At 43.1% G+C, this 19,300-nt stretch overlaps 1 protein-coding gene across 3 annotated transcripts in view; it reads left to right on the forward strand.

Annotated features, from left to right (window-relative positions):
* RAD54B (RAD54 homolog B) overlaps positions 1–19,300 on the forward strand; it is a 146,297-nt gene that overhangs the window by 41,567 nt on the left and 85,430 nt on the right. The gene's annotated exons all lie outside the window — the stretch shown is intronic.

The following is a 19,300-nucleotide window of genomic DNA, read 5'->3' on the forward strand; positions in this document are numbered from 1 at the left end:
ATATTGGGGGCAGTTTTGTGGGACTGATGTTATTTCCAGGCAGATAGTGTCAGAATTGAGGTGAGTTGTAGGATACCGAGCTGGTGTTGGGGAATTGCTTGGTGTGTGGAGAACCCACACATCTGTGTCAGAAGAGTTAGTGTGGTGGTAGTGTGAAAGTAAAGGAGGACTATAGGGGGACTGAGGTTTTCTACTCCTTCAGTTCTGTAAGGATTTTCAAGATCTCTGAAACTTAGGTTTAGTTGTGTTGGATGCTTAACATCATACAACATTATTACCAGACCACAGTAATGAAGTAAGATATAAATTGAGTGCTTTCTTAAGAGTTTGGACTCACCCTAGTTTTTACCCTACTTTTATGTGGCAGAATATTTTTAAGTCTTATCTTCCTCACATGTTACATTATGATATGTTAAACATAGTCTTACATGCCTCCTCAGATCCTCTTGACACCATATGTCTCCTACCTGTGGTGCCCTGCAGGCCGACCTGTTGCTTAAACTGAGCAAAATTTCATTGTCATGTTTTATCTTTGATTACTGAGTGCTTGTCAAACATTCCTTTTGTTAAAAAAATATTGGAGTTAACAGTACAATAATTCTTTATAAAACTTTTCAGGACTCAACCAATGAGCACTGGTGAAGAACAAAATAAAAGAATTAATTATGTTCTATTTCTTTTACCAGTTCCATAAACTGATAATTAATAACATTTGCAAACATATTCCAGATAGTTTTAACAACTGTACTGATGATACGTTTCATAGATTTTGCTTCAGAAAGTTGAGCACAATGTTTCAATATTATATGTGGAACAAAGTAATAAGTAAAACATTGGTTTCTTGTTTAAAAATTTCAATAAATCCGGTTTGTTTGTTTTTTTAAAATCTAACCTAACAGAGCACCATCTATTGTGGTAGGATTCTTTTTTCCCCATGTCTAGCTGAAAATCTTCTTTTACAGAAAAATAAAAAAATATTTATACCATTAGTTCCTATATATATTTGATTGTGAATTGATAGCGTTTATTTTTAAATTTGAAATCCTTTGAGATAAATTGTGACAAGTACTTAATAGTGCAGTATCTCTTTTATTACAAAACTCATTAAAGTCTAGGGAAAAGTACTTGAAATTTTAAAAATTATTGTTACTGAAGTTTAATAATAAAATTTGTTCTGCCTGTGGGCTCTGGCCCAAAAATGCAAGAGCAGGAGTTTAAAGAAAGGAATTAATTAGTTTATCTGAATTGGCCATTCTGGAGGCACGTAGGATCCTGCTGTGAAATACCTGACTCTGGATGGCTTGTGGTTACAGCTTATGTAGGACAAAATCACCATAAACAATGGGTTATAAGTTGAAGATCATGTTAGGAGATGATTGGTCAGTGGTGAGATAAGTGTAATAAATTATTTCTTCAGGTCTTGAGGATAACTCCGAGGCTAGCTGGGTGTCCAGAACCATTTTCTAGAACTGATAGCCAAGCCCTGGCCTGATAGCTCAGTTGGTCAGAACATCATCCCAATATGCCAAGATTCAGGTTTGATCCTGGGACAGGGCACATAAAAGAATCAATCAGTGGATGCATAGATAAGTTGCACAAATCATTGTCTCTTTCTCTCTCTCTCTCTCTCTCTCTCTCTCTCTCTCTCTGCCTCTCTGCCTTAGGGCTCAGGACCTATTATCTTTAGCCTGCAAGGGGCTTAAACTTCGTGACCTTTAGTCAGAATTGGGCTGTTGTCTTCTGTTGTCTCAGGATTCAAGGATGATCAAGATGGGGTTTTGGCCTATTAGCTCAGTTGATTAGAGCATCCACTTGAAACAACTGCAACACCAAGATTGTAGGTTTGATCTCTGATCTTTGGTCAGGGCACAAAAGGGATGTGACCCGTGAATGCGCCACTGAGTAGAACAAGAAATGAATGCTTCTCACCCTCTTTTTCTTTTTCTCCCTCTCTGTGTCTTTTTGCTGAAAAAAGAATGATTGTTTTAAAACTACAATTTAAATGAATTCAGAATTATATGGACCCTGGGTGATGTCACCTTACCCTAATTTGAATTAAGTATGGTAAACAGAGGACTTAAGGCAGATACTGCCTGTGTTCCACTGTTTCTGATTTCCCTAGCAACAATTTGTCTGCCCAGTATGTTCCCCCTTTCCTCAACTACCTATAAATCCCCCATTCCCACATCTGCAATTTTAAATACACTATTCCCTTCTCCTTTGTCTAAAATGTCTTATATACTGTTGTAAAGCCAGTAGCTGCGGCCACCGTCACAGCCACCTGGCCCATGCAGGTTCGCATTGGATTCAGACAGATGGTAATGAAACAAAGGAGCCAAGAACTGGTGGGTCATTAGCTTTAATTCTAGCTCACACCTGGCGGGCAAGTAAAAACACACACTGGGCTCCAAAACCCACTCATTCAGTGCTCACAAAGCTACTGACTTATCTGAATTTCCTAGAATCAAAGGTTTCTAGCTCACTAGCCTTATTCACCTCTGTTCCCCATCTCCTCCTTTCTGCATCAACTCTGCATAAACTGGCTTTTCCTCTAGCACTCCACCCTCTTGGCTGCTTCTCCTGGCCTCCTCCACATGGCCTTTCTCTGCTCTCTCTAATGTTAATCTCAGGGACCAAGAGAGAGCAAGCTCCCGGTCTGTCCCACTCTATAGTGTAGAAACCAAAACCTTTAATCCAATATACAAACAAGGAAGTCTCTGATACAAAGTCACTTATCTGAGGCATAATGGGATTCCTCATGAGTGCACCACCCCACATCAAAAAGGGTGGGAAAGGCTTAATCCAGGGGTCGGGAACCTATTTGGCTGAGAGAGCCATGAACACCACATATTTTAAAATGTAATTCCATGAGAGCCATACAACGACCCATGTACGTTACACATTATCCAGTAAAAATTTGTTGTCCCCCTGGAGGACAGCTGTGATTGGCTCCAGCACCTGCAGTCATGAACATGAGCAGTAGGAAATGAATGGATTGTAATACATGAGAATGTTTTATATATATATATTTTTTCCTTTTGTATTTTTCTGAAGCTGGAAACGGGGAGAGACAGACAGACTCCTGCATGTGCCCGACCGGGATCCACCCGGCACGCCCACCAGGGGGCGACGCTCTGTCCACCAGGGGGCGATGCTCTGCCCCTCCGGGGCGTCGCTCTGTTGCAACCAGAGCCACATCAGCGCCTGGGGCAGAGGCCAAGGAGCCATCCCCAGCGCCCGGGCTATCCTTGCTCCAGTGGAGCCTCAGCTGCAGGAGGGGAAGAGAGAGACAGAGAGGAAGGAGAGGGGGAGGGGTGGAGAAGCAGATGGGCGCTTCTCCTGTGTGCCCTGGCTGGGAATCGAACCCGGGACTTCTGCACACCAGGCCGACGCTCTACCACTGAGCCAACCGGCCAGGGCGAGAATGTTTTATATTTTTAACATTTTTTAATTAAAGATTTGTCTGTGAGCCAGATATAGCCATCAAAAGAGCCACATCTGGCTCGCGAGCTATAGGTTCCTGACCCCTGGCTTAGTCCCAAAATCAAGCCCCAGGCTACAAGGATCCTGTCTGCCCACAGCCCACCCCCCACACACATTAATATAATCACACCCATCCCAAGCAAAAAGGGCAACCAATACCATCACCTGGGTGATGGGCTTCCACCTGGGCAACGCCATCTTTAACAAACTGAGCATAATATATTTTATCTGTCCAACAACTGTAGATCAAATAAGTTTGCAAATATGATATGTATGTTTGCTCACTTATAGTTTGCACTGGGTGTAGGAGGCAGGCTGTAAACCGGAAAAGTCATTATAGCCTAAGGCTTAGTTTTAAGACTAAGTTTTTCCCCACCCTTTTAATACTAAGATTTTCTCAACACTAAGCTTTTCTCCACGCCCTTGACTGTTGCTTGATGTGGGGTGTGTTGGTCAAATAAGTTTGCAAATATGATATATATGTTTGCTCGCTTATAGTTTGCATTGGGTGTGGGGGACAGGCTGTAAGCAGGCAGGGTCGTTACAGTCTAAGGCTTAGTTTTAAGACTAAGCCTTTCCCACCCTAAGTGACTATGTATCAGAGACTTCCTTGTTTGTATAATGGATTAAAGGTTTTGATTTTTATATTATAAAATGGGGCAGAGGAGCCCATGCTGTAGGAGAGCAGAGAAAAGCCACGTGGAGAGAGGAGAAGCAGCCAAGATGGCAGAGTGCTGAGGGAGAAGCCAGTTTGTGTAGAGTTTGAGCAGAGAGGAGGAGATGGGGAACAGAGGTTGTTGGGCAGATAAAATGTATTATGCTCACTTTGTTAAAAATGGCGCTGCCCACGTGAGGCCATCGCCCAGGTGATATTAATGTGTGTTGAGAATCCTTGTAGCCTGGGGCTTGGTTTTGGGATTAAGCCTTTCCTACCCTTTTTTGATGTGGGGTGTACAATCCAATCATGCCTCAGAGAAGTGACTTTGTATTAGAGACTTCTCTATTTTGTATATTGGATTAGAGGTTGTGAAGCTACAATATAAAATGGGGGCAGAACGAGAGTTTGCTCTCTTGGTTCCTGGGATGATTAGCATGAGAGAGCAGAGGGAGCAGAGCAGAGAGCAGAAAGAGGCCATGTGGCCAGGAGAAGCAGCCAAGATGGCGGAGTGCTGAGTGAGATGCCAGTTTGTGTAGTGTTTGTATCTGGGATAAGGAAGGAGATGGGGAACAAAGGTGAATAAGGCTGGTGAGCTAGAAACCTTTGATTCTAGGAAACTCGGATAAGTCAGTGGCTTTGTGAGCACTGAATGTGAGTGGGTTTTGGAGCCCAGTGTGTGTTTTTACTTGCCCGCCGGGTGCAAGCTAGAATGAAAGAAAATGGCCTATCAGTTTTTGGCTCCGTTGTTTCTTTACCGACTGTCCGAATCCAGTGCGAATCTGCATGGGCCGGGCTGCTGTGATGGTGGCCCTGGCCACTGGCTTTACATTTGGCGTAGTCTGTGGCAGGATTCGATACAGATCGGCAAGGAGCCACTACCACCTTTGAGTGGTGGAATAGAGGACTGGCTGCTGTTATGGTTCCCCATGGCTGTCCTTTTGGGGACCGTAGGCTGGCTGACTTTTACAGCCATGCGTGAGGTAACTGAGAGCTCTGTGGAAGAGGCTGCCTGGGACCTGCAAACCGAGCAGTGGAAGGAGCTGGAGCAAACGTGGGAGAATCAGATGCTGACCCTGGAGCTGAAAGAAGTGCTGGAGGAGGAGGTTGACCAGGTTTGTGAGATTCACCTGGAAATGGAGCAGCCGATGGAGAAGGATTCACAGGTTCATGAGTTGCAGATTACCCTGGATGCTGTGGAGAGCCAGCAGCAGCGGGAGGCCAGGGCTGAGGTTGAAGCTGAGGCCGGGTCCAGAGCTGCAAGGTCTGCAGAGCAGAAGGCTGCGGCAGCCCGGGGCTCAAGCCTGGCAGCAGGAGCTGGTGTTTCTAGTTCCTCTTTGGAGGATGAGGAGAATCCGGCTGGAGTTGCAATCTGCAGTCTCCATAAGATGAAAGCCCAGCTAGAAGCAGCACCTACTACGGCTCTGGTAGGTCTGCGATTTTGGGACACTTGGTTGAACGCTATCATGCTCTCCGGAGCAGAGATGGAAATGCTGACTGCCATTGCCATGTGGCCCTCTTTGGGACAGTGTAAGACCTGCCAGGACGGCAGGAATGAGGGGGGTGGCTGATGCCCCATGTGCACGAACTGATTTCCTGGACTATGACCGGAGTGGGTGTAAAGCCAGGAGGCATGGCTAAGGCCACTATCACAGTAGCCTCCTGGCCTATGCAGGTTCGCATTGGATTCGGACAGTCGGTAAAGAAACAGTGGAATCAAAAACTGATAGGCCATTTTCTTTAATTCTAGCTTGCACCCGGCGGGCAAGTAAAAACACACACCGGGCTCCAAAACCCACTCACATTCAGTGCTCTCAAAGCCACTGACTTATCCGAGTTTCCTAGAATCAAAGGTTTCTAGCTCACCAGCCTTATTCACCTCTGTTCCCCATCTCCTTCCTTATCCCAGATACAAACTCTACACAAATTGGCATCTCACTCAGCACTCCACCATCTTGGCTGCTTCTCCTGGCCACATGGCCTCTTTCTGCTCTCTGCTCTGCTCTCTCCTCTAATGATAATCTCAGGAACCAAGAGAGCAAGCTCCCGCTCCATCCCCATTTTATAGTGTAGAAATCCAAACCCTGAATCCAATATACAAAATAGGGAAGTCTCTAATACAAAGTCACTTCTCTGAGGCATGATTGGATTGTACCACCCCACATCAAAACGGGTGGGAAAGGCTTAATCCCAAAACCAAGCCCCAGGCTATAGGGATTCTGCCTGCCCACAGAGACACACATTAATATCACCTGGACAACGGCCTCCACGTGGACAGCGCCACTTTAACAAAGTGAGCATAATACATTTTTTCTGCCCAACAGTAGGCATTGACTCCTTTGTTGGATGGATTTACGGATTTTGGACAATGTGAAATACCCTGATGGGGGTGGGGGGCGGCTTTGCTGGGAGCACTACCCTGCCCCGGGAAGCTTTTCCCATAGGCCAAGGACATTTTGCGCTTTGGGCTAAATGCTGAGAGACTGGTAAAGTACCTTTGTAATTGTTGAAACTGTATGATTTGTGCTGTGTAATTTGTGTAATGTGCCTAATTTCCTTGCCCAGGGATGCCGGTGATGTAGATTGTAGGTAGTAAAGTGAGCATAGGGGTGGATTGTTGGGCAGATAAAATGTATTATGCTCACTTTGTTAAAAATGGCGCTGCCCACGTGAGGCCATCGCCCAGGTGATATTAATGTGTGTTGAGAATCCTTGTAGCCTGGGGCTTGGTTTTGGGATTAAGCCTTTCCTACCCTTTTTTGATGTGGGGTATACAATCCAATCATGCCTCAGAGAAGTGACTTTGTATTAGAGACTTCTCTATTTTGTATATTGGATTAGAGGTTGTGAAGCTACAATATAAAATGGGGGCAGAACGAGAGTTTGCTGTCTTGGTTCCTGGGATGATTAGCATGAGAGAGCAGAGGGAGCAGAGCAGAGAGCAGAAAGAGGCCATGTGGCCAGGAGAAGCAGCCAAGATGGCGGAGTGCTGAGTGAGATGCCAGTTTGTGTAGTGTTTGTATCTGGGATAAGGAAGGAGATGGGGAACTGAGGAGAATAAGGCTGGTGAGCTAGAAACCTTTGATTCTAGGAAACTCGGATAAGTCAGTGGCTTTGTGAGCACTGAATGTGAGTGGGTTTTGGAGCCCGGTGTGTGTTTTTACTTGCCCGCCGGGTGCAAGCTAGAATTAAAGAAAATGGCCTATCAGTTTTTGGCTCCGTTGTTTCTTTACCGACTGTCTGAATCCAATGCGAACCTGCATGGGCCAGGCTGCTGTGATGGTGGCCCTGGCCACTGGCTTTACAGAAGTGAATAAGGCTGGTGAGATAGAAACCTTTGATTCTCGGAAACTCAGATAAGTCAGTGGCTTTGGGAGCCCTAAATGGAAAGGGAAGTGTTTTCCCACTGTGTGTGTTTCTTGCCCGCCGTGGGCAAGCTAGGATTTAAAGCTAATGGCCCACCAGTTCTTGGCTCCGTTGTTTCATTACCGTTTGTCTGAATCAAACCTGAACCTGCATTGGCCAGGCGGCTGTGATGGTGGCTGTGGCTACTGGCTTTACAGGGTGGTGCACTCTTATGAGGAATCCCATTTATGCCTCAGTTAAGTGATTTTGTATCAGAGACTTCCTTATTTGTATATTGGCATAAAGGTTTTGATAACTACACTATGAAATGGGGCAGACCAGGAGTTCTCTCTCTTGGTTCCTGAAATTAACATTGCACAGGAGAAGCAGCCAAGATGGCGGCGTGCTGAAGGAGAAGCCAGTTTGTACAGAGTTTATGCAGAGAGAAGGAGATGGGGAACAGAGATGAATAAGGCCAGTGAGCTAGAAAGCTTTGATTCTAGGAATACTCAGATAAGTCAGTGGCTTTGGGAGCCCTGAATGAAAAGGGAAGTGTTTTCCCACTGTGTGTATTTGTTGCCCACCAGGTGCAAGCTAGGATTAATGGTAATGGCTCACCAGTTCTTGGCTTTGTTGTTTTATTACCGTCTGTCTGAATCAAATGCGAACCAACATGAGCCAGGCGGCTGTGATGGTGGCTGTGGCTTTACATTTGGCATAATCTGTGGCAGGATTTGGATTAATTTGGTACGGAGCCACCAGCACCTTTGAGCAGTGGAGTAGAGGACTGGTTGCTGTTATGGTTCCCCATGGCTGTCCTTTTGAGGGCCGTAGGGTGCTGACTTTTATAGCCGTGTTTGAGGAAACTGAGAGCTTTGTGGAAAAGGCTGCCCAGGACCTGCAAACTGAGCAGTGGAAGGAGCTGGAGCATACGTGGGAGAAAGAAATGCCAACCCTGGAGCTGGAGCAAGCACCTGAGAAGGAGGCTGACCAGGTTCATGATATTCACCTGGAAATGGAGCAACCGCTGGAGAAGGAATTGCAGGTTCAAGAGTTGCAGCATGAACTTGACGTTGTGGAGAGCAAGCAGCTGTGGGAGGCCAGGGCTGAGGCCAAGGCTGGGGCCAGGACTGCAAGGCACACGGAGCAGAACACGGCAGTGGCCCGGGGCTCCAGCCCGGCAGCAGGAGCTGGTGTTTTCACTTCCTCTTTGGAGGATGAGGAGAATCAGGCTGGAGTTGCGATCCGCAGTCTCCAGAAGGTGAGACCCCAGCAGTAAGGAATACCTACTATGCCCCTGATCGGTCTGTGATTTTTGGGACATAGGGGTGGACACCATCACGCTCTCTGGAGCAGGGATGGAAATACTGACTGCCATTGCCATGTGCTCCTCCTTGGAACAGTGTAAGACATGCCAGGATGGCATGAATGAGGTGGGTGGGGGGACTGAGGACCCATGTGCTTGGACTGATTCCTGGACTACGACCGGAGTGGGCACTGGCTCCTTTGTTGGATGGACTTACGGATTTTGGACAATGTGAAATACCCTGATAGGGGTGGTGGCATCATTGCTGGAGTCCCTCCCCCTGCCCTGGGAAACTTTTCATAAGGGTAGAAAGAAGTCCAAGGACATTTTGTGCTTTTGGCAAAGTGCTCAGATACTGGTGAAATGTACCTTTATAATTGAAATTGTATGATTTGTGGTGTTGTAATTTGTGTAATGTGCCTAATTTCCTTGTGCAGGAATACCTGTGCTTTAGATTGTAAAGCGAGCAAACGGGGTGGAATGTTGGTCAAATAAGTTTGTAAATATGATATATATGTTTACTCTCTTATAGTTTGCATTGGGTGTGGGAGACAGGCTGTAAGCTGGCAATGTCATTATAGCCTAAGCCTTTCCCGCCCTTTTAATACTAAGATCTTTTCAAAACTAAGCTTTCCCCACACCCTTGACTGTTGTATGATGTAGGGTGGTGCACTCTTATGAGCAATTCCATTTGTGACTCAGATAAGTGACTTTGTATCAGAGACTTCCTTATTTGTATATTGGCTTAAAGGTTTTAATTTCAACACTACAAAATGGTGGCAGAGCAGGAGCTCTCTTTCTTAGTTCCTGAAATTAGCATTGCACAGAAGAAGCAGCCAAGATGGCAGAGTACTGAGGCAAAAGCCAGTTTGTGCAGTTTATGCAAAGAGAAGGAGATGGGGAACAGAGGTGAATAAGGCTGGTGAGGTAGAAACCTTTGATTCTAGGAATACACGGATAATTCAGTGGCTCTGGGAGCCCTGAATACAAAAGGAAGTGTTTTCCTACTGAGTTTATTTCTCGCCTGCTGGTTGTGAGTTTGGATTAAAGCTAATGGCCCACCAGTTCTTGGCTACGTTGTTTCATTACCCATCTGTCCAAATCAAATGTGAACCTGCATGGGCCAGATGGCTGTGATAGTAGCCGTGGCTACTGGCTTTACACATGCCTCTGTGACTTCCTCATGTACATGCATTAAAACTTTGATTTTCTCTTTCTTTCTTTCTTTCTTTCTTTCTTTCTTTCTTTCTTTCTTTCTTTCTTTCTTTCTTTCCCTCTCTCTCTTTCTTTCTCTTTTTTCTCTCTCTCTCTGTCTCTCTCTTTCTCTATCTCTATCTCTATCTCTCTTCTCCCCTTTTCTCTCCTTCCTTTTCCTTTCCTCTCCTCCCCTCCTCTCCCCCTTTCTCCCCTTCCCTTTCCTTTCCTCTCCTCCCCTCCCCTCCCCTTCCCTTCCCTCCCTTCCCCTCTACTTCCCTTTTTTTTCCCTCCCCTTCCCTTCCTTCTTTTTCTTCCCTTCCTTCCTGGAGGGAAAATAGTAAAGTGTGAGGAAGCTGCTGATGTTGAGTATGGAGCTATTTTTAGTGTCTGAGGCTGATGCACTCTGACCAAGGAAGCTATCCTGAACACCCAATGCTGATGCTCGAACTAATTGAGCCACTGGCTGTGGGAGGGGTGCGAGAAGTTGATTTTTGCTTCTGCTGTGTGCCCTGGCCAGAAATCGAACCTGGGACATCCATATGCTGGGCTGACGCTATATCCACTGAGCCACCAGCCATGGCTAGGTCTTGTATTTCAAAGGCAATTATTTGTTACTCAGTTGAACATTTTTTATTGTTAAAATGTGTTTTTGGGCCCTGGCTGGTTGGCTCAGTGGTGGAGACGGCAGCCCAGCATGTGGAAGTCCTGGGTTTGATTCCCTGTTAGGGCACACAGGAGAAGTGATCGTCTGCTTCTCTTTTCCCCCTTCTCCCTCTATTTCTCTCTCTTTCTCTCTCTCTTTCTATTCCCCTCCTGCAGCCATGACTCGATTGGCTCAAGTGAGTTAGCCTCGGGCGCTGAGGATGGCTCCATGGTCTTTTCTCAGGTGCTAAAATAATGGCCCCAGATGGTCAGAGCATCGCCTCCTAGCTGGCTTGCTGGGTGGATCTCCTGTTTGGGGCACATGCAGGAGTCTGTCTCTCTACCTACCATCTTCTCATTTAAAAAAAAAAAAATCTTTTTGGCCCTGGCCATTGGCTCAGTGGATAAAGTGTTGGCCTGGCATATGAATATCCAGGGTTCAATTCCTGGTCAGGGCACACAGGAGAAGTGACCATCTGCTTCTCTCCCCTTTCTCTCTCCTTTCTCTACCTCTTTTCTTTCTACAGTTGGTGGCTCAATTGGTTTGAGCACCGGGCTCTGATGAGAGCTCTTTTGGTGTGAGCTCCTCAGCCTTACATGCTAAAAATAGCTTGGTACTCACGCATTGGCCCCAGATGGAGGTTGCTAGGTGGATCCTGGTTGGGTTGTTTTAGGAGTCTGTCTCATTATTTCCCTTCCTCTCACTTAAAAATGTCTTTTAATCTGTCCCCTATAATTTTCTAACAAAACTTCTATAACAAATATTTTTGAAGCAGCTTTTCATCTAAAAATGTGTTTTCTTATTATTTTTATTTTTACTTTTTTGTGCAAGAAACCATGCTATTTTATACTCGACCAAAAATTTCTGTCAATAGTTAGTTCTGATTTGAAGTGACTAAACTTTATCAGTTCTTGTTTGTTGAGAGGAAACTTCTCAAATTTGCTACGTATTTGTTGACAGTGTCTCTTAATATTGTCTAGTTTATAATCTTAAAAATTTTTTTACACAGTGAACAGTTTCTTACTGTTTGGTGTAGCGACTTGCGCTTGATGTTCTTCGTGAAATTGGTAATGTGCTTTAATTCATTCTCTTTTTTTTTTAAAGATTTTCCAAAAAGAGTACTAGCTTCTGCATCTCTATTTGATTCTGCATCAGTAGTAGATTGTCTTTTCTTTTAGATTCTTATTATTTTAGAGAGGGGACAGAGAGAGAGAGAGAGAGAGAGAGAGTAGAGGGGGGAGCAGGAGCATCAACTCCCATATGTGCCTTGACCAGGCAAGCCCAGGGTTTTGAACCGGTGACCTCAGCATTCCAGGTTGACACTTTATTCACTGTGCCACCACAGGTCAGGCAGTAGTAGATTTTTTTTTAATAAAAAATTTGGTCCTGGCTGGTTTACTCAGTGGTAGAGCATTGGCCTGGCGGGTGGAAGTCCTGGGTTTGATTCCTGGTCAGGACACACAGGAGAAGCAACCATTTGCTTCCCCTTCCCTTTCTCTCTCTCTTCCCTTCCCACAGCCAAGGCTCTATTGGTTTGGGTACATCAGCCTGGACACTGAGGATGGCTTGGTGGAGCCTCTGCCTAAGGAGCTAAAAAATAGATCGGTTGTGAGCATGGCCCCAGATGGACAGAACATTGACCCCAGACGGGGGTTGTTGGGTGGATCCTGGTCAGGGCACATGCGGGAGTGTGTCTCTCTATCTCCCCTCCTCTCACTTGGAAAAGAAAACGAAAAAAGAAAAAAAAAATTGCCTATTTATTTATTTTTTAGAGAGAGAGAGAGAGAGAGAGATATGAAGGGAGAGAGTAAGAAGCATCAACTCCTAGTTACATCACTTTAATTGTTCATTGATTGTTTCTCATACATGCCTTGACTGGGGGACTCAAGCAGAGCCATTAACCCCTTGCCCAAGTCAGCGACCTTTGGCCTCAAGCCAGTAGCCATGGATGGAATATAGCCAGTTGATGATCCTACAATCAAGCTAGCAACTCCGTTCTCAAGCCAGAGCTAAAGCTGACAACCTTGTGCTCAAGTCAGCAACCTTGGGATTTTAAACCTGTGACCTCACTGTCCCAGATCGATGCTCTTTCTACTGTGCCACCACTAGTCAGGCGCACATTCTTATTTTTACAGCTAGAGAAATAACTTAATTATAAATTACATGGTAATAAGTATTTTAGATTAATCAATTACAACTTACATAGGCTATCACTGTTAATTTCTGCTGTGTGCATAAAATATTCAAACAAATTCACTGAAGGTTACATCAGTGCATAGAAAAAATAATTTTGTGGCCCTGGCCGGTTGGCTCAGTGGTAGAGCATCGGCCTGGCGTGCAGGGGACCAGGATTCGATTCCCGGCCAGGGCACACAGGAGAGGCGCCCATTTGCTTCTCCACCCCCCCCCTCCTCTCTGTCTCTCTCTTCCCCTCCCGCAGCGAGGCTCCATTGGAGCAAGGATGGCCCGGGCGCTGGGGATGGCTCCTTGGCCTCTGCCCCAGGCGCTAGAGTGGCTCTGGTTGAGGCAGAGCGACGCCCCGGAGGGGCAGAGCATCGCCCCCTGGTGGGCGGAGCGTCGCCCCTGGGGGGCGTGCTGGGTGGATCCCAGTCGGGCGCATGCGGGAGTCTGACTGTCTCTCCCCGTTTCCAGCTTAAAAAAAAAAAAAAAAAAAAAGAGAAAAAAAAAGAAAAAGAAAAAATAATTTTGTTAGGATTGACTACACTGGTGATGTGATTATGTGTAACATCAAAGAAAAATGTCACTGGACAGGTTAAACTGCCAAGAAGACCTTACTCAGCATAATTATAATAAGGGGGAGAGAGAATTCCCAATATACAGGGATTTATAGTCAAAAGGGCAGAGTGAAGGAGTGAGTGGGTGAAAAATTGCTGAGAGGAACTTAGGGGGATTCTCCATAAGTTGGTTTAACAGAATTCTTGCCATATCTGGGCCTGGCAGGCAGCCAAGTGTAGTTTTCTGAGAAGAGGACTCAGAGGAGCCTGACTGAAGTTTCATTAAGGAGAAGATTCTTGTCAGTAAGATTAGAAACAGCAGTATATGTGATGACAGAGTTAAGTAAAATGTAATTCTACCAAAACAATAAAGTTATGTTTTAATGGAAAGATATGGTGCTTTAACTTAAAAATTCTAAGTTAAAATTAATTATAATTAAATTAAAATTAAAATTCAGTTCTTCAGTCTCATTAACCACATTTAAAATGCTCAGTAGCCACATGTGGTTCATGGGAACTGTACTGGTATTGGATGGTGGAGTTTTAGACATTTTGAAGTGCATTTTCATACATAATTATGTACCTACCTTCTATATCTACATATATATTTTCTGTACTTCCAGCTTTGGGTGTTTTGGCAAACATAATGGGATTATATTGTATGTACAGCTGACCCTTGAACAACTCAGGGATTAGGAGCAGTGACACGCCCCCATTGTGTAAATTTACATATTACTATTACATATTACTATTACATATGTAATTTGAAAATTTACATATTACTATTTTTTATTTTTTTGCTTTTGACTTTTAATTCTATACAAGTCTGCACTGTTTGAAAACTAAAAATATTATTGATTGATTTTAGAGAGATAGAGAAACACTGATTTGTTCTACTTATTTATGTATTCAATGGTTGATTCTGGTTGATTCTTGTATGTGCCCTGACCCAGGATCGAACCTGCAACCTTGGCATATCAGGATGATACTCTAACCAACTGAGCTACCTGGCTAGGGTGTTGAAAATTTTTTTAATAATTAAAAAATTTTTAATTACCCTTGACATACAAATTTATTAGTTTTAGGCATACAAATCAGTGATTAGACATTTATATAACTTACAAAGTGATCACACCAATAAATCTAGTACCAATCTGACATTATACATAATTACCGTATTTCCCCATGTATAAAACACTACCATGTATAAGACGCTCCCATGTATAAGATGCACCTTCATTTTGGGGCCCGAAATTTCAAAAAAAAGTTATTGAACTCAAGTTTTATTTTATTTATTTATTTATTTATTTATTTATTTATTTATTTATGACAGAGAGTCAGAGAGAGGGGCAGACAGGAAGGGAGAGAGATGGGAAGCATCAGTGCTTTGTTGTGGCACCTTAGTTTTTCATTGATTACTTTCTCACACATGCCTTGACTGGGGGGCTCCAGCAGACAGAGTGACCCCTTGCTCAAGCCAGCGACCTTGGGCTCAAGCTGGTGAGCTTTGCTCAAACCAGATGAGCCCGTGCTCAAGCTGGCGACCTCGGGGTCTCGAACCTTGATCCTCTGCTTCCCAGTCTGACTCTCTACTGTGCCACCGCCTGGTAAGGCTCAAATTTTATTCATCATAAAATTCATACAAGCGGGAAAAGCGGGAAATGCAAATAAAAAAATCTACAACCACTGTATAAGATGCACCCAGTTTTTAGACCCCAACTTTTTTGAAAAATGGTGCATCTTACATATGGGGAATACGGTACAATATTATTAACTACATTCCCTATGCTGTACTTTACATCTATCTCCCTGACTGTTTTTAACTACTAATCTGTACTTCTTGATCCCTTCACCTCTTTCACCCAGCCACCCAATCCATTTGGTAGCCATCAAAATGTTTCTGTATCTATGAGTGAGTTTCTGTTCTGCTTTTTTGTTTAGTTTTCTTTTTAGAATCCACATACAGTGTAAGTGAAATTATATGGAATTTGTCTTTCTCTATTGGACTTATTTCACGCAACACAATACTCTCTTGGTCCATCATGTTGTTGCAGATGACAACATTTTATTTTTTATGGCTGAGTCATATTATCTTATAGATATGTATCATTTCTTTTTCTTCTTCTTCCTTCTTTATCCTTTTTTCTCCTTTTGTATTCTTCTTAAAGAGGAAATAGTGAGACAGATCCTGCCTCGACCTGGATCCCCCTGGCAACCTTGTCTTGGGCGGATGTTCACAACCTTTCAGTGTCCAAGGCTTACTATCGAGTAATCATCTGAGCCATCTTTAGTGCCCGGGGTGATGCTCGAACCAATAGAGCCACTGGCTGCGGGAGGGGAAGAGGGAGAGAAGTGGGGAGAGAAGCAGATGGTCACGTCTCCTGTGTGCCCTGACCAGGAACCAAACCCAGGATGTCCATACTCAGGCCAACGCTCTATCCACTGAGCCAGCCAGCCAGAGCCTGCACCATTTCTTCTTCATCCACTCATCCTTGGTGGACACTTAGGTTGCTTTCAAATCTTGGCTATTGTAAATAATACTGCAGTGAATATATGTATGTATCTGTCTTTCCATTTAGTATTTTGGGTTTCTTTGGATAAATTCCCAGAAGTAGAATGGCTGCTTCCTCTTTATCTCTTGTTATGGCCTTTGTTTTAACGTCTGTTTTGTCTGGTATATGTATTGCTACTTTTAGCTTACTTTTTGGTAAGCTTGTTTGTTTCTACCTTCATGTAATACAATATATTTTTCCATCTCTTTAAGTCTGTGTGCCTTTCAATGTAAAGTGAGTCTCTTATAAACAGCATAAGGTGGGCTCCTGTTGTTTTTTTTATTTGTTCAGCCATGTCTTTTTTTTTTTTTTTTTAATGTTTTTATTTATTTTAGAGAGGAGAGAGAGAGAATGGGGGAGGAGAAAGAAACATTAACTCTGAGATGCCTTGTATAGGCAAGGCTGGGGTTTTGAACTGGTGACCTCAGCATTCTAGGTTGATGCTATATCCACTGTGCCATCTCCTCCTACTCCTCCTTCAAGAAGTCTGGGAAGCTCTTTATCTCTCCTTTGATTCTAGTGATAGCTTTGCTGGGTAGAGTAATCTTGGTTTTCATTACTTTGATAATATTTTGCGTCAATCCCTTCTGGCCTGCTAAGTTTCTGTTGAAAAATCAGCTAACAGTTTTATGGGAGCTCCTTTATACTTAAGTGCTTTTCAGATTCTCTGTATTTAACCTTTGGCATTTTAATGATGATGTTCTTTGGTGTGGGCCTCTTTGCGTTTATTTTGTTTGGAACATTTTGTACTTCTGGACTTGTATGTTGACTTCTTTCACCAGGTTAGGGACATTTTCATCATTATTTTTTCAAATAGATTTTCAGTTCCTTGCATTCTCTCTTCTGTCACCCCCATGACATGAATTTTGTTTGAAATAGCCCTAGAGGCTTTAAACTATTTTCGTATTATTTTCTGTTTTTGCTTTTAAGATTGGGTGTTTTTTGCCTTCTCTTCGAAGTTGCTGATAGGATCCTTTGCTTCGTCTACTCCTTAAACCTTTGGAATGTTAAAACTGGGCAAAATAACATTTGGGCTGAGCTTAAAGCAACATGTTTCAAAGACTTGTGTGCAAAGAACAAGAAAGCAGATGTTACGACTGTACTGATAATTAAAGATATTTTTTAGAATCAGCATCTCTGTATTAGCTTATCTGCACTTACAGGAATTCTTTTCTTAGCTTATTAACACCCTTTCATTTTTTATGTACCGTATTTTTTGCACCTGACCATAAGACACACGAAGGGTTTTAAGGAGGAAAATAAAAAAATATTCTGAACCAAATGGTGTGTTAAAATATTTAATAAAATACCGTATTTTTTGCTCCATAAGACGCATGGGCATTTCTCCCTCCACTTTTGGGGGAAAAAATGTGTGTCCTGTGGAGCGAAAAATACGACGATTCCCTTTTCTGTCTCATAAATACCTCCTGCTTTCACCTTCGATTCAGAAGACTATTCGGGTTTCTGACTAAATCACTGCTTTCTAAATAGCTATTAATTTGGATCCCAAACTCTTACTGCCTCTCCTTTGGTCATTTATTTTTAGGTTAACAGTTTTGAAAGGTTTTATACATGTAAAATATTAATGGGTACCCACAGATGGATATCCAGAATGCCATTTTACACTTCCACCAACAGGACAAGAGTGCCCTCTGCACCAACAGGACAGAATGGTGCTCCTTGCTCTGTCCCCTTATCCAACTCTTGACATTTTCAATCTTTAAGAATTTTGCCAATCTGGATGAAATTTATTTTTAGTATCGTTTCCTTGATAATTTAATGAGATTAAATGGTTTTTCATAATTTGATCAGTATTTTGTTTAACACAATATTTATATTTCTTCCAAAAATAGCGAAGCAGTAGTTAAAGATAGTATATATCTCGTGTTCTCATTTTTCTTGGAGTACCTGTGTTCAGTTTGCTGGGGCAGGTTAGTGTCTCAGTTTTCATCACTGTGGAAAAGAATCATTTGCATTACTATCTGCCATAACTTACTGAACAATCAAACTCCCCAAAGGCAATGAAAGGCTAGGCTACTAACAAATCTGTTTACTTAGTAGGGTATGCTAAACAACATGCAGCATTCCTTGGGACACCCAGCAGCCTTTCACCTTTTTCCTGATGGGTACATATTTAAAGCTCCTTGCACATTGTCTGCCTCCTAGTGAGCACTCACCACATTTAATTTTCTTCTCTTCCGTTGAAAGATTGAAAAACAAGAAATTGAAAATTTATGGTGTTTCTGTAGAACTACAGTTTACTGGATAGAGGCTGGAGCTAGCTAGATTCAACTTTGTTTTTCTTGGGCCTTGTGCGGTGCTTGGGAGCATTTTTAATGGGTGTTCAGTAATTGTTTGGTCAAATGGAACTGTGTTCAAGCAGGTTCTAATTCATTCTTCTATCTAGAGAAACATGTATATCAGGAGAAAACAGGCGTATGTTGCTTACATTGTTATTTATCATATTTTCAGACGGGAAATAGAAAATATATGTTAAGCATGCAAACTGGTGGCCTTGCAAATGACTAGACTAGCTGTTTCCTTTCATACTCCAGATTGTGTGGATAAAGCTAAAAAAACCTCACCCCTTAATAATAGCATATGTAATTTTGTTGTGTGCAATCTTAAGGCAAGATTTATGCTGTTCTCACCATAGATGGTGATTTTACACATGATAAAGCAGGCTAGCATATTAACATATGTTACAGCTAGAATAATCTGTTACTTTAAAAACATTTTTTATCTGCTTTTTAGATTCAGTGTTTGACAAAAATTTCTTCTTAAGTAACTGAAAAAAATGCGCAATGGATACTAGAGATTGTGAAAAGGAGAAGCTTAGCTTTACTTTGCAGCCTGAGTCTGGGTGTAACCTAACTAGCTAGAGGATATGCAATTCCTGATTGACAGCAGGAACAGCATTATGCAGATTTTGTTAGAGAATAGCTGCTCAGAAACAGTGATTAGGGAGGGCCCTGCTCAGTTAGGAATCACCACATTCACCACTCATCTCTTTAGTTTTTTATTTTTCTGTCTACTAGATTTGTAAATAAATACCACAAAACAGTTCCTCTTTTGTTTTTATTAAAGTGACAGTGCAGTGCAGGTTCAATCTGTCAGCTAGACAGACGTGTGGAAATTTGATATTCTCACCAAATTAGCTAATTTTTAGCTGTTTTCCATGCTTATCTCCAGACCTTTGTGTATTAAATTCTATCTTGAGCTGTTCTCTTTATACACAAGTGTGTTTTGCTTGTGCCTTCCTGTCTTTTTCAGTGAGAAGCTTTATGTAGGTCAGGCTTGGCTTAAGCAGATTTCCTGAACCTGCGTCAGCTTAAGCTGGAGGAATTTTAATAAACCCTCCCCTGTAGGCGTGGGCCTAAATGA

The sequence above is a fragment of the Saccopteryx bilineata genome, chromosome 3, assembly GCF_036850765.1.
Source record: "Saccopteryx bilineata isolate mSacBil1 chromosome 3, mSacBil1_pri_phased_curated, whole genome shotgun sequence".
NCBI lineage: Eukaryota > Metazoa > Chordata > Mammalia > Chiroptera > Emballonuridae > Saccopteryx > Saccopteryx bilineata.